Genomic DNA, 13,377 nt, shown 5'->3' with positions numbered 1-13,377 from the left:
AATTAAGTGGCCACATACTATATAACAGACCCTATACTAATAATTTACGTGGTCCCAAAAACCAGTTACATTTATTAAGCCCCTAATTTGAGCCAAGATTTCTAATTGTATTGTTTTGTTTAATCTTCACAACCTATGAGTTAGTTATTATCCTTTTTGTTCTCTCTGCAAAGGAAACCAAAACTTATAGAGATTAAAAACTTGCAAGGTCACAAGTAAGTGGCAGAGCTGTGATTCAAACCATCACCACTACAGATGACAACTGAAGCAGGAAAAATTAAGTGGTTTGCTTAAGATCACACAACCCTCCCTTCACCCTTTCCCTCCCCTCCCTTTACCCTTCCCCTTCCCTTCCCTTCCTTTTCTTTTTTTCCTTTTTTGAGATGGAGTCTTGCTCTAGCACCCAGGCTAGAGTGCAGTGGCGTGATCTTGGCCCACTGCAACCTCCGCCTCCTGGGTTCAAGCGATTCTGCTGCCTCAGCCTCCCGAGTAGCTGGGATTACAGGTGCACGCCACCATGCCCAGCTAATTTTTTTTATTTTTAGTAGAGATAGTATTTGCCATCTTGGCCAGGCTGATCTTGAACTCCTGACCTCAGGTGATCTGCTTGCCTTGGCCTCCCAAAGTGCTGGGATTACAGGGTTGAGCCACCACGCCCCGCCAAAGATGTTTATGTCTAATCCCAGGAACCTGTGGATTTGTCGTGTCACTTGGGAAGGGACAAAGTAAGATCAGCTGACTTGAGATGGGGAGGTTACTCTGTATTAGCAGGGTGGATGCAGTGTATGCACAAGGCTCCTTGTAAGTGAAAGGGAGAGGCAGGGGAGTCAGCTTTTTTGAAGATTTGAAGATGCTACCTTACCAACTTTACCAACTCGGTAGATAGAGGAAGAGGCATGGGCCAAGGAATACAGATGGCTTCTATAAACTACAAAAGGCAAGGAAACATTTTTCCCCAGAGGCTCCTGAAAGAACATACTTTCTGACACCTTGACTTTGGATCACTGTGACCATTTTGAATTTATGACTTCCAGAAATGTAATTATAAATTTGTGTTGTTTCAAGACACTAAGGTTGTGATAATTTGTTACAGCACTAATAAGGAACTAATATATTGAAATTATTAAAAGAGGTCTGTCTGTGGAATTAGCCACTCTCAAGGTTCCAGAAAGAACTGTGAGGTTGACATGAGATCACTTAGAAGGGTTCTACATCACTACTCAGATGCTGATGGGCTATTGCCTAAATGTACCATGGAGGAGAAGGAAGTTACAGGAACATTTCCAGCTAGAGGTAGGACTGCTTTAAGATGTCCTTCTAGCTGGGTGAAAGCTTACCTCAATAAGCTCTGGTCTATTCTTGGGTGAGGACTTTTCTGGGGCTGTTTTCACTCCTAATAATACAAAGAAATGCTTCTTGACAAATCACTGGATACATTTTATTTTTTCATATGCTTTTGCTGAATCTTATAATTTTTTATTACTTTCCTTAGCCACAGAGTACAATAAAAATGAAAATGAGTCTCATATGTTCTATTAATACTTAACTTAGGTCCCTTTGCTTTTGGAAACTAATATTATTCTTTAAGCATAGGCTAGTAAATAATATAATTGTTCTACAAATCTGGAAGAAAATTAAAATGCTCACTTTGTTTTAACAAGTTGAACTATCTATGTATAGGGAAGTTAAATTTATTTTTTCTTTGAAGAAAACACATATAGAAATTTATGTATGTAATCCATCTATATATTGGTGTATTTTAAAGTATTTGCTTTAATTGGAATATTGACTTATATATATACCTATTTGAGGAAGAGTTTTGAATTGTGATTATTTTGGCATTTCCAAAGTATAAGAATTATTTTTAGTTATAAGTCACATAGTAACAAAATTTTCCCATAGTGCCGACAGCTTGTACTCTTGAGAGCTAATTCAGTTTCTGATGGAAGAGGTTGGTAGGCAGGTAGGTTTGATCTGATGGGACAGCTATATAAAAATCAAGGATATCTCCAAAGAATTTGTTTGAAAAAAAAGATAGTTTTTATTTTATTTTAAGGTCCAGGGTATAGGTGTAGGATGTACAGGTTTGTTACATAGGTAAATGTGTGCCATGGTGGTTTGCTGCACCTATCAACCCATCACCTAGGTAGTAAGCCCAGCATGCATTAGCTATTTTTCCTGATGCTATCCCCCGACCCCACCCTCCCCTAACAGGCCCCAGTGTGTGTTATTCCCCTCCTGTGTCCATGTGTTCTCATTGTTCAGCTCCCACTTACAAGTGAGAACATGTGGTGTTTGGTTTTCTGTTCCTGCATTAGTTTGAGAATAATGGCTTCCAGCTTCATCCATGTCTTTGCAAAGGACATGCACTCATTCTTTTTTATGGCTGCATAGTATTCCATGGTGTATATATACCACATTTTCTTTATCCAGTCTATCATTGATGGGCATTTGAGTTGATTCCATGTCTTTGGTATTGTGAATAGAGCTGCAACGAATATACGTGTGCATGTATCTTTATAATAGAATTATTTCTATTCCTTTGGGTATATACCCAGTAATGGGATTGCTGGGTCAAATGGTATTCCCAGTTCTAAATCTTTGAGGAATTGCCACAGTGTCTTCTACAATGGTTGAACTAATTTACATCCACACCAACAGTGTAAAAGTGTTCCTATTTCTCCACGACCTCACCAAAATCTGTTGTTTCTTTACTTTTTAATAATTGCCATTCTGACTGGCAGGAGATGGTATCTCATCAGAGAAATGCAAATTTCTCTGATGATTAGTGATGTTGAACTTTTTTATGGTTTTGGCCACATAAATGTCTTCTTTTGAGAAGTGTCTGTTCATGTCCTTTGCCCACTTTTTAATGGGGTTATTTCTTGTAAATTTGCTTAAGTTCCTTGTAGATTCTGGATACTAGACCATTGTCAGATGGATAGATTGCAAAATGTTTTTCCCATTCCGTAGATTGTCTGTTCACTCTGAGGATAGTTTCTTTTGCTGTGCAGAAGCTCTTTAGTTTAATTAGATCCCATTTGTCAATTTTTGCTTTTGTTGCAATTGCTTTTGGTGATTTCATAATAAAATCGTTGCCCATGCCTATGTCCTGAATGGTATTACCTAGATTTCTTCTAGGGTTTTTATATTTTTGGGTTTTATATTTAAGTCTTTAATCTATCTTGAGCAAATTTTTGTATAAGGTGTAAGGAAGGGGTTCAGTTTCAATTTTCTACATATGGCTAGCCAGTTCTCCCAGCCCTCAGTTTCAATTTTCTACATATGGCTAGTCAGTTTATCATTATTTAATAAATGGATACCCATTCATTAAATAGGGTATCCTTTCCCCTGTGTTTTTGTCAGGTTTGTCAAAGATCACATGGCTGGAGATGTGCAGTTTTATTTCTGAGTTCTCTATTCTGTTATATTGGTCTATGTGTCTGTTTTTGTACCAGTACCATGTTGTTTTGGTTACTGTAGCCTTGAAAATCAAGATAATTATTTGGCTTCTTTGTCTTAATATTACAGCCAGGTCTCATCAAGATAACGGTTACCTTTTGACTAAGTAAAAAGTTTTTATTTGCTCATGCTGAGCAGCACAGAGAGTAATGGGAAGTGAGGATTGGAAAAAGAGACTTCAGGATAGATAATCCACCCAAATTCATTCGATTGGGCAAACTAATTAATAATATATATTTTAAATCTGCAGCAAACATTTCCCCAGGAATGAGCTGTCTTGGACTCACCTGCTCCTAAAAGGCCAGTATAAACAGTGGTACTTGACCACATTCCTCCTCTACTTATAAGTTAACTGTTAATAACATTCCCCAGAAACAGATTCCCCCCCTGCATTTTCACATTCCAGGCTATTTCATGTCAGAACATAATTGAAGTTCAAATTTTATTTTGTCATGAATATTTTGGGATATATTGTATATATTTGGTAAATCACAAGACTGCTGTTTTATTGATGGGCAGAAGACTATTTTTGTTGTTTACTGTTTGGTTTGTTTTAGGGGTGGAGACATTTTAAATTAAAGCAATTTAGCTTCCTGTGCCTCTCATTCCACTGCTATTTCATTTTCTAATAGAATTGTTTGTTTCTTAAACCTCTAAATGCATAACGATGATGGCTTTTGTGAGCTATTACTTGATGGGGTGAAAATATTTCAAATTTTGGAGACAGACATTCATGAAGTGCTGAAAAACTCCATTTGAGAGGCCAAAGCAGCTTTAATGGCAAACTATGCCAACACAACTACAGAAGAAGTTGAAATCTTTACAGGTAAGAGATGAAGGGGCTTTGTTTGGGAGTTTTAAATTTGCTGTCTGTGTTGAAAGAGTGCTGTAGATAAAAGATTGTATAGATTGGCCTCCTATGTATTTTCCTAAATATATATAAATAATAGCACCAGTTTTTCTTTCATCCGATGAGAATAAATAAAAGATAAGTCCCGATGCTGGCAGGAGACAGAAAGACAACAGCAAGAGAATGCAAAGGAGTAAGATAGTTACAGGTGAGGGGAAAATTACAGAGCAGGGCATATCTCTAAATAATTTTTTGAGGGAATTTAAGAGAGAAGTCTTATTTTTAGTTTAGTTTTTTAAACATATGTTTTACATGATGCCAATAATTTAAATTTTTTAAAGTAACATGAAACTTTATCTACATGAGCCATAACTCCTTCATCCTGGAAATCCAGACCCTGCTTGTATTTTTAAGATGGCATCTCAATAGTATATGCAGCTTCTCTCTTATTTTGAATTTTTGATTATTTGTCTCTTCTATAACAAATTCTGTACACCTTTTCCCTTTAGTAGGTAGTCTCAGCAGTGGTTATTTCTACCTAGTTTCCCAACATACTGGGATAAGTGGCAAAGCCAGACTAGTCAGACTCCCCAGGACTCCTGATAGAACTGTAATGTCCACAAGTTTCTCTGGAATTTAGCTAGAACTTACCTAGAGAATTTTGTGATTCAAAAACAAAAAGTTACCATAGGTTTCTACTAAACTTCAGACAATTCTGGCATATTTTGTTATCAACTGAGAACCATTAGGGTTTACAAAAACAGTCAGCATAGTTTAAGGTAGTGGCTGTGGAAGACACTCAGGAGGTTCCTGGAAAACACCAGTTTAGACTGTGAGAGACCTCCGGCACTGCCAAGGAATTTCCCTTCTCCTGGCAACATAGGAGTTTAATAAGTAATAAGTGCTGTTTCTGAGTATGGCATGCTCAGATCTATTTTCCTTACTAAAAATAGCCTGCATGGTCTTGCTTATGGAGGTGAATGTGATGCCTACAAACTTCCCAACAAAATGATCCTATTTGTTTAGAACATTCTCATTTGCTTGTAATATTTTGGTTAAAGAATTGGGAGAACCTTGGATTCCAGGGGCCCACATAAGGTAAGAGTTTTGGGACTGGATATCTCCACGACCTGTGGTTTCTGCCCTGAAGAAAGGAACATGGAGATCTGACTCCTATCTCCCTCCGTGCAGGCCCTGGTGGTGCTCACAGAGGCCTGGCTGAATGGCGGCATGCATTTTGTCATCTGCTCCCCTGTGCCAGTGAGCCACTCCAGGTGTGAGCCAGGGCAGTTGAAGGATCCTAGCTTTAGGCAGTTAGGCAGCAGTCAAAGGTCTTGTTTAATAGAGAATTAAGGGAGGTGAAACCGTTTGACCACTCTCTTTGATGTTCTGAGATTTTTATCTCATAATAGAATTAAAATACCAGCTATCCTGAGGAATGGAGATAGCCCTTAGTTTGCAGTCCCGAAAACAGTCAATAAGCCTATTTTTCTTTTATTCTTAAAACAAATTATTTTCTCTTAACCAAATGGGAGTTAAGGCAAACTGTGAATTTATATGATGAGTTTAGAAATGACTTCAAATGCCCATGAGCTTCTCATTTGTTGAAATGGCTTTGACATTGCCAGGCTGTCTAAAATACGACCACAGGCAGCCAAGGGAGCTTTTGTGCAAACCTCATCAACAACCATGAGACTTTGGCATAGCGTTCTTTTTTCTTTTTCTGTTTTGTGATGTTGTATTCTTTTTTCCTTTTTATATCATTGAAAATAAAAATTGAATTTAAGGGCCATAAGCACAGAAGGGATAGATTTCTTTACGTCATCATTACATGTGTGTGTAATATGTTTAGACAAAAGCAACCCCAAATTCACAATTTAGAGAAACAAGACTTTGTTAAATTTTGTGCTGTGCCTAAGGCAGCAAATACCAATATGTGTAAATTAAAATTAGATGCAGTAATAGGGATTGGCTCATCCAAGAGTAACAGAAAGGATTATTCAAGCTTGACTATGTGCTAAATAGCATTTTTTTCATTTTCCTTTTTCCCATAAATAGGTGTTATGAATGGTTATAGCTGAACACACAAAATAAGCCGTTTTAAAATTCAGCAATGTATGATTATTAATTTTCCATATCATTGAATATACTTTCACACTGCAGTTCTTAAAGATTGGAAAGTATTTTATCATTTCATTTTACTCAGTAAATTCCTTGTAATGTTAGACACTTATGTTAGTTCCAATTTTTCACTCACAAATAATGCTTTAGTGATATACTTCCATCTTTCTCACTTTTCTGGTCATTTCCTTACGAGAAATTCCTGGGTGTAAAGTGGCTGGATCGTACGTTTAAGATCATACGATCTTAAACGCTGTGTGTGCTGCTGGGGCTGTCATAACAAAATATTATCAAGAACAATGCACCAAAAGCGCATGTTCCAAGGAGTAGTCATATTGAGCATTTGTCTCCTAGCGTCCATCAGGTTACAAGTCAATTGCTCCCAGAATTCCTACTGGTCAGATACTCTGTATTTTCTACGCTTTATTGAAGATCTCTCAAATTATCATATTCCTGAATTTTGTGAGCAAGGCAGTGTCACCACCATTTTCAGGACTTTGGAAATACCTTCAGAATATGGGAATGGAAGAGGCAATGTTTATTAAATAATTTTGTTTTCTTATATATACTTGAGTTCACAACCTTACTTAAAATATATATACAACACCTAATAAATTCTTGCTAAATACATAAGTATATATATATACATATATATGTACATATATGTGTAGTATATATATATATGTACATATATGTGTAGGTCTATATGTGGCCCTCTCAATACATATTTGGTGTGCTGTTTGTTACTCCACTATATGTGTACCTCTCTGGTATCCAGGACACAGGCTTATATGTAAAACATATATAACAACTGATTTATTGGAACTTCATTACACAAATAGAAATTCTATATTAAAATGGTGTGTGTTAAAATACTATGTTAAAATGCTTGCCCTGTATTTTTGGAACTCCTAGCTCAAAAGGGTATTCAGACCAAAATATTATATATAGTGCTTTATTTTTCTTCTTCAGAAAATAAGAATATTATTTCAAAGAATACTTATAGAATATTATAGCATAAATGCAGTTTCAAAACCATTTTATTGATTATTTGAACCATTCTATGAGGTATGGGCAAATCTCACATCTGGATTTTCTAGGAGAAAGTTATCAACTTGAATTCACTTCTTCTATTCCTAGGCTCTGAGCTCTGTTATCTCACAGTGCTCTGTCAACACTGCTAAGGGCAAGAAATTATTTAAGGTGATAGATTGTAGGCTGTTTCACTTTCTTAATATATGATTTCTTATACTGTAGCATATGATTAGTAGAGGCTGTTTGGAAATCTTATAGGAAAATATGTGTTTATTTGGGGCAAAGTGAAATAAAGAGAAATGACATAGACAGTCCACTCTTGATACTCCAGGTATCCCACAAGGAGATACACAGAGGAGACAAGGCCAGGCAAAATGTTTGTGCTTGGTACCATGAGGCTTTGTGTCTGTGTATTCCTGTGAACCAGGCTGCACTTTGGCAACGATCCCTTGTGCTTACATTAATCCAGTGTGAGTGGCCAACCGAGGCAGGACACTCCTTTCCCTTCCCCTCTGAGCTCATACTCGCTGGCTTAAGAGTGATATTAAAAGACCAGCTTGATGTCTAGACAGGCCTGGTCTAAGCAAGCTGCCCCAGGCCTTCTCAGGAAAGAGCATTGCTGAGTCAAAGCAGACTCTGGCTGGTGTTACTTCCTCAATCTAAGGAAATAAAGTCCACAGAAAGAAACTCATGGGAGAGTACAGGCATACCTCACTTTACTGCATGTTGCTTTATTGCACTTCACAGATAATTGTGTTTTTTACACATTGAAGGTTTGTAGCAACCCGTGGAGCAAGTCTGTTGGCATCATTTTTCCAACAACATGTGCTCACTTACTGTTTCTGTGTTATACTTTAATCCTCAAAATATTTCAAGCTTTTTCATCATCATTGTATCTACTATGGTGATGTGTGATGAGTGATCTTCGATGTTACTGTTGTAATGGTTTTGGGGTGCCACCAACCATGACCAAATAAGACAATGACCTTAATTGATAATGTTGTATGTGTTCTAACTGTTCTACTGACCATCCATTTTCCCATCTCTCACCCTCTCCTCGGGCCTCTCTATTCCTTGAAACACAACAATATTGAAATTAGGCCAATTAATAACCTCACAAAGACCCCTAAGCATCCAAGTGAAAGGAAGAGTTTCACGTCTCTCACTTTAAGTCAAAAGCTAGAAAGGATTTTAGTGAGGATGGCATGTTGAAAGCTGAGACAGGCTGAAAGCTAGGCCTCTTGCATCAAACAGCCAAGTCATGAATGCAAAGAATAAGTTCTTAAAGGAAATGAAAAGCGCTACTCCACTGAATACACAAATGATGAGAAAATGAAACAGCCTTATTGCTGATATGGAGAAAATTTTAGTGGTCTGGATAGAAGATCCAACCAGCCACATCACTCCCTTAAGCCTGAGCAAGGCTCTAACTCTTTTCAATTCTGTGAAGGCTGAGAAAGGTAAGGAAGCTGCAAGAGAAAGTTTGATGCTAGGAGAGGATGCTTCATGAGGTTTAAGGAAAGAAGCTGTCTCTATAACATGAGCACATGGTGAGGCAGTAAGTGCTGATCAAGAAGCCGCAGCAAGTTATCCGGAAGATCAAGCTAAGATCATTGATGAAGGTGGTGACACAAAACAACAGATTTTAATTGCAGGTGAAACAATCTTACATTGAAAGATGTCATCTAGGATTTTCATAGCAAGAGAGGAGAAGTCAATGCCTGGCTTCAAAGCTTCAAAAGACAGACTAACTCTCTTATTAGAGGCTAATGAAGCTGGTGACTAAGTCGAAGCCAATGTTTATTTACCATTCTGAAAATCCTAGGTTTTCTGACCCTCCCACAGAAAATGAAAGCATCAATATCAATTGCCCCTTATTTCCAAGCTTCTTAAAAGGTCTATAATACATGCTAATAATCAGCGATCTATTTCTTTCACTTTCTTCTAATTCTGCTGTCTTCTGCTACAGGTATATCAACAAGTACTTGATTGGAATGCCTCTAAAGTTGATCATGAGTATCCATTTTCAAACTTCTAGACCAACAACAGAGCACATAGAATTTCATAATATCAGCTCCATATCCTACCAAGTTTAGAAAGTAGTTCAAATTCCACAATCCAATATAATAATTACAATAAGCGCTAAAATTCAAGGAACTATTTACATGATGTCCCTTTATCATAATACATTTTAGAATTATATAATGCTCTTAGCAAAGTGTCTGTCCCATATGAGATATTCTACAAACAAAAGCTTAAAAGACATGTTATTTGTAATATTGGTTTCCTTGTCTGCCTCTCCTCCTTTCCTCCAATAAAACTGTAATCTCTCTGTAGACAAACTAGTTTTTTTCTTTGTATCTTGAGTATCTCTCATGGAACTAATAGAAAAAGCTCAATAAATGCTTTTTGAGTAAATGAATGAATGAAGAGATAGTATATTGCATTGTTAAGAATTTGAATTTCATCATGAAAAGCATTTAATCAGTTAATAGGATATAGAATTATAAACGAAATATTCAATTTTTAGATTGGAAAATAAATTTTCTCTCAAAATTTCAGATTTTGAAATGTCTCTGAACAAAATACAATTAGTTTATAAATTGATGTCCAGAACTTCCAGATGACGATTGTTCGTCCTACCCTTTTGGACCCAGCCAGTGGGACCCAGAGCTTCAGGTGAGAGCGAGCAGGTCACAAAACAAAAGAATACTACAGTCTGAGACATACAGAGGATGGGAAGGAAGGACAGGTTTTAAATGTAAAGTGCAACAAGATGCATGAAGAGGGAGAAATGAAATAAAGGGTCAGCAATAGATATTCACAAGGAAGACAGTAATTCAGCAGGTGGAGCGAGGAAATACTCCCACATGCAAGGGAAGTCTGCGTGTCAGAGTGTGGTAGGAGACAACCAGCAAGCTCTTAAACAGATTTGTAAAGGGCAAATATTGGTTTAGTTAGATTAATATTAACATCTATCTTCCCTCCTTCCCTCCCTCCCTCCCCCCTTCCCTTCCTTCTTCCCTTCCCCTCCTCCTTCCTTTCCTCCTTCCCTTCCCTTCCTTTTTTCTAGAGACAAGTAAAAATTTACAGACTCTTCTTCTTCTGGACTTCTCATTTTCATCCTGCTACCACCATTAACTTTTGTGCATACAGTGGGCTGGACTTGTAAGAAAGGATTATATTTTGCATTCACCTTAAGCATCATTGGGTTTGGTGACTATGTATTAGGTAGGTCAACTGATATTAATCATAGAATTGTATTATTACTAGCCACAGAATCAACAGATCTTTTTTTTTTTTTGAGAGGGAGTTTTGCTCTGTCGCCCAGACTGGAGTGCAATGGTGCCATCTCGACTCACTGCAACCTCTGCCTCTCAGGTTCAAGCGATTCTCCTGCCTCAGCCTCCCAAGTAGCTAGAATTACAGGTCCCCACCAACATGCCCAGCTAATTTTTGCATTTTTAGTAGAGACCAGCTTTCAACATCTTGGCCAGCCTGGTCTCAAACTCCTGATCTTGAGTAATCTGCCCACCTCCGCCTCCCAAAGTGCTGGGATTACAGGTGTGAGCCACCATGCCCAGCCAGAATCAACAGAATTTTAGATAAAAGTATAACTAGAAATTTAGAAGTTATCTATTAGAGTAGGATGGAGGCCAAAAACTATTTTTAAAACTCCAATCATCTGATAATAAAAAATTCAACATGAGAATTATAACTATAAATTTAGAACTATAATTATATATTCTCATTGAATATGATATTCATTTTATAAGTGCTACTTCTTAATTTCCAGTTAGTGTAAAATAATCTATAATAGTCAGTGATTAGACTCCACATGTAGGCTTTTTGTTGGTTTATACTAATGTGTTATAGCTTATAAGGGGGAAAAGGGGATGAGAGGCAAAATTAAACTTCTGGTGATTTAAATGTGATTGGATTTTTGCCCTTAGGTATAAATCCTTCTAAGAATTACTCACGAATTTACCCAATAATATGAATACTTTGGTGTACCTTTGGTCTTGCTTGAATTGCCAGTGTCCAGGAGATTTTCTCCTATGTTTTATTCTGGAAGTTTTATAGTTTCTGGTCTTACATCTGGTCTTGAATTGCCAATATCCAGGAGATTTTCCCCTATGTTTTATTCTGGAAGCTTTGTAGTTTCTGGTCTTACAGTTAAGTCTTTTATCCATTATAAGTTGATTTTTGTGGATGAAGTGTTTGTTTTTCTGCATGTGGAAATCCCATTTTCTCAGTACCATTTATTGAAGAGATTATCCTTTCCCAGTTGTGTCCTCTTGATGCCCTTTTCAAAAATTAGTTTACCATATATGGTTGGATTTATTTCTGAGATCTCTATTCTGTTCTACAGGTCTATGTGATGGCTTTTAGCTCAGTACCATACTGTTCTGATTACTATAGCTTTGTACTATAGTTTTAAATCAGGAAATGTGATGCCTCGAAATTTATTTTTTCTTTTCAGAATTATTTTTGCTATTTGGAGTCTTTTATGTTTCCATGTTAATTTTAGGATTAGTTTTTTCTATTCCTGTGAAGAATGTGGTCAGGATTTTAATAGGAATTGTGTTTAATCTGTACATTGCTTGGAATAGTATAGAAATTTTAACAGTATTAGTTTTTCTTTTCCTTTTTTTTTTTTTTGAGAAAGAGTCTTACTCTGTTGCCCAGGCTGTGATCTCGGCACACTGCAACCTCTGGCACCCAGGTTCAAGTGATTCTCCTGCCTCAGCCTCCTGAGTAGCTGGGATTACAGGCACCTGCCACCACACCCGGAAAAGATGTTAGACTTTTGTATTTTTAGTAGAGATGGGTTTTTACCATCTTGGTCAGGCTGGTCTTGAACTCCTGACCTGGTGATCCACCCACCTTGGCCTCCCAAAGTGCTGGGATTACAGGCATGAGCCACCGTGCCTGGCCCAGTATTAATTTTTCTATTCTATGAATGCAGGACATCTTCCTATTTATTTGTATCTTCAATTTCTTTCATCAATGTTTTATAGTTTTCAGATTTTTCATCTCCTAAAGTATTTCTCGATGCAGTTGCAAATGGCATTTGTTTTTTTAAATTTACTTTTCAGTTAGGTAATTATATTTTAAAATGCTACTGATTTTTCTATATTGATTTTGTATCCTGCAACTTTACTGAATTCAATTATTAGTTTAAACAGTATTTTGTGGAATCTTTAAGATTGTTTAAGAATCATTAAGGTTGATTACATATAGAAACACTTCATCTGCAAATAGAGATAATTTGACTTCTTCTTTTTCAGTTTAGATACACTTTATTTCTTTTTCTTTTCTGATTGCCCTTGCTAGTACTTCCAGAACTATGTTGAATAGAAGTGGCAAGAGTGAGCATCCTTGCTTTGTACTGGATCTTACTGGAAATGCTTTCAGTTTTCCCCCATTGATTATAATGTTAGCTGTGTGTTTTTCATAGATGACCTTTATTATGTTGAGAAGCTTTCCTTCTATACCTAAACTGTTGAGAGTTTTTATCAAGAAAAGATGTTGGACTCTGTCAAATGCTTTTTCTGCATCAATTAAGATGATCCCGTAGTTTTTATCTCACATTCTGATAAAATGATGTATTACACTGATTGATTTGCATCTGTTAAAACAGGCTTGCATGCCAGGGATAAATCCCACTTGGTCATGATGATGTACAATCTTTTTGATGTATTGCTGGATTAGGTTTGCTAATATTTTATTGAGCATTTTCGCATCAATATTCATTACGGAAATTAGCCTGTTTTCTTTTCTTGAAATGTCTTTGGCTTTTGTATCAAGGTGATACTGGCCTTATAAGATGTGTTTGGAAGTATTATCTCTAGTTCTATTTTTTGGAAGAGTTTTAGGAGTACTGGTATTAATTATTTGGATGTTTG

Source organism: Nomascus leucogenys, chromosome 1a, assembly GCF_006542625.1.
Source record: "Nomascus leucogenys isolate Asia chromosome 1a, Asia_NLE_v1, whole genome shotgun sequence".
Classification (NCBI taxonomy): Eukaryota; Metazoa; Chordata; class Mammalia; order Primates; family Hylobatidae; genus Nomascus; species Nomascus leucogenys.
This window is presented reverse-complemented; position numbering follows the sequence as displayed.